This window comes from Palaemon carinicauda, chromosome 4 (assembly GCF_036898095.1).
Source record: "Palaemon carinicauda isolate YSFRI2023 chromosome 4, ASM3689809v2, whole genome shotgun sequence".
Classification (NCBI taxonomy): Eukaryota; Metazoa; Arthropoda; class Malacostraca; order Decapoda; family Palaemonidae; genus Palaemon; species Palaemon carinicauda.
The window spans coordinates 81,221,845-81,225,475 of NC_090728.1; positions in this window are offsets into that span (position 1 = coordinate 81,221,845).

Here is a 3,631-nt window from a genome sequence, read left to right on the forward strand (position 1 = left end):
CTGTAGCCTTTTTTCCATGCTGTTGCCGAGAAAATTATCGTGCACCCGGCATCCTTGACTATTTACATTTACACATGAAACCGCAGCTGCTGTCCCAATCAGACATAATTTTTGTCTTTTGATATGTAGATAAGGGTTAGAATTAATCCTATATATATGGACGAGAACTACATGAGTATTATCATATGACATAAATGAGGAAAAATACTTATTGGTGTTTATCCCTGTGACGTCACAAAGCATTGGCTGGTCCATCGAGGCTTCTTTTTGTTAACTGTTTTTCCTTTTAATGAAAAAACTGAAAAACTTCTCCAAACACTACTCTTGAGTTTCATTTCCATGTTATGTTCAACGAGTATGCGTTATTTCAAATATATTATTTAAAGGCTAGTTACGTTATTTAGTAATTCACTTAACAGTTAAACTTAGCCCCGGTCGTCGACCTAAAATTTAATTATTTCCTGAAGAAAATTAAGAGATTGGAAGTTGATGGTAGAAATTATAATATATATCACGAAAAAATATTAAACCAATGCATGTAGCTGAAATGACGTTTCCTCTTTAAAATGAAGACCGTGACTTTAAAGGATAATGTTAAGGAAAGAACATCCTTACACTAAGATCTTCCTTCACAAGCTTCAAAGAAAGCCAGGACAGAAAAATGAGGTCGCTAAGAACTTAAAATTTAAAGGTCTACCTTTAATGGCAATGGTATTTATTTTTCTAATGGAGCCAATTATGATGTAACAAAAAGATTACATAGCATGGTAGAAGGTGTAGCCACGAAAACAGATGGGGAAACTAATGTGTGAATACACACACACACACACACACACACATATATATATATATATATATATATATATATATATATATATATATATATATATATATACGTGTGTGTAATGTTTGTAGTAAAGATAACAATGACGATGCTATTGTAGTTGATAGGAGTTATATTAGTCGATCTCCCAAGTACAGAAGATAAGTAATCTGCTCCCGAAATCTGTCGTAGGTTGGACTGTTCATTATTGTGTTTCAAAAGAAAAAAAAAACCTATAACAATACTGATATGGTCTCTGTAATGGCGGTATCGTGTGATATACTTGATCGATAGCATGTGCTAACTTACTATAACAGTCAGAAGTATGATCATGCTGATACGGAATGAGAGTTCTAAAGTTATGGTAAAATTTACGGAGATTGTCCTGGTGTCAATGAGACGAGTCTAATTAAGATTTTATTAATTGTAGAAAGAATAAAGGAAAAAGGAAAAATAAACAGTTTACTGAACACAGAGTAAAATCGAGTTGTTCTAAAGCTTTATATGTAAAAATTATGAAAGCAGTTGCACATACACTTAGAAACAAAAGGCTGAAATAGTCTTTGAATGGGAAGTCTTTTGATGTTTAAATTCTGTGTAGTTCTTGTCGGCTGAAATCAATTGCTGATGCTACAGACTGTCTGAAGGTAACAGCAACTTTCAATTAGAAACATTTTCAATCCTTAAAAATAGTGATATCCGTTACATTCACATCCTCCCGTACAGTACTATCCCTCTCGTAGTACCAAGTAGACATCTAATTCTAATAGACAGGCCTTCTCCATCACGAGGCTCAATACTACACAGCATCCTAGAAGTTTAATCCCAGCTGTGACCAAGTTGTGGAATGGTCTTTATTATAAGGTAGTTGAATCTGTAGAACTTCAAAAGTTTAAACTTGCAGCAAAGGTTTTTATGTTGAACTGACTGACATGGGTTTCTTTTTATAGTTTATATATGAAAGATTTGTTTTAATGTTGTTACTGTTCTTAAAATATTTTGTTTTATTTGTTCATTACTTCTCATATTTATTTATTTATTTACTTTCCTCGCTGGACTATTTTTCCTGTTGGTGCCCCTGGTCTTATAGCATCCTTCTTTTCCATCTAGGGTTGTAACCTAACTATTAATAATAATAATAATAATAATAATAATAATAATAATAATAACCTAAAATGAATTCGTAGGGCGACTTGATTAAATCCACTGACAAATAAAAGTGGTGAAAATAAGGGGATGGCTCCTGCAGTTAGTTCCTTGTAACTACCACAATCTTAATAACTGAACACAAATAGCGAAAAAATTCGACGGTGAATTGGTCAAAAGTTTGTCTACGATCATTGACTTATAATTATTATTACAGAAATCGATATAATACCATTAATTCGGTCTTTATTTTTACGCTCGTAAAATCTGATTGGACAAAACTTAAGTTTAGACTTCGGTGTTTTAACGAAACAAAAGGGAGAATACTATACTACCGGTCTATCAAAAGTACTACTAATGCATGAAATAGAGTCTAAACTACAGCATTCTCGGAGGATACACAATTTTACTTCTCCATAAATAACATTGATGATGACGCTGAAACTCTACACCAAATTCTTACCAGTGTTAGGAAATGGATGACAGTTAAACAACTAAGACTAAAAGGAAATAAAAACCGAGTTTATGGTGATTGGAAAGAAAAGCCGCTTAGAAATCTTAGGCGACTTCCAAATAAATAATAAGAACAACCGGGTCCCGACATCTGGTAAAGTTCTTGACCTAGGTGTATCACTTGACTGTAACTTGTTTCTCAATGCTCAAATAAATAATGTTGTAAAAATCGCTGGATATTATTTTAGAAACACTGCTTTTATAAAGAAGTACTTGGATGAATATCAAGTAAAGAAACTTGTGATAAACTGTGCTATTACCAGGATTGACTACTGCAATTCCATCAACTACACTCTACCCGACGTGCAACTTAGGAAATTAAAAAAAAAAAAAAAAACATAATAAACAGGAGCAAGACTGATAAAAGGTATCCCATTCCGAGAAAGAATTCCTCCTATACTAATTGAATTACACTGGCTACTTATTAAAGCTAGAATAGAGTTTAAGCTATGTGCAATAACCCATCAATATATCAGAACTATGCATCCAAAATATCTAAGCGAATTGCTACACATGGCAGCCAACGAATCGTGTAGACACGAGAATAGTTACAGATGCTTTTAAATTATTCTAGCCAACATACTCGTATATGTCCACTGTAGGTTCTAGAGCTCCCACTAGACATCCAAAAGACTGAAGATATCAAGGCTTTCAAGAAGAAAATGAAGACTTTCTTGTTATCTAAGTGATTCGATAATGTGGCTTTGACAATAAACACGCAATACGCAGCATGATACGCAAAATACCTAAAATGTATACGATAAACTGATCTTGTAATGTAGGCCCTGTAGTGTGTATAGTTCCCCTGTGTGATAGTACCAGGAAAACAGACCTTAAAGTAAAGTAAAGTAATAAGGACAGTATTAAAATGTGAATAAAATTCACTTGCGCTTTAAGATTGAACAATGCAATTCCTAGGCTGATCTTAAGGCAAAACCAGTACACGCTCTTCGAAATGGCAACTGGGCTCATCATCAGAAGAATTTCAGGACTAAATGCCTTTTCAATTGATTGAATGGTTGATGACTTAACCGGTGCCAAATTTCCACGGTCACTGGCGCCAAAAATGCACCAATTGTTGACATGATTTACCAATAAAATTTAATGCAAAACCCACAACAAACATTTACACGAATTCAGAAGGTTGGT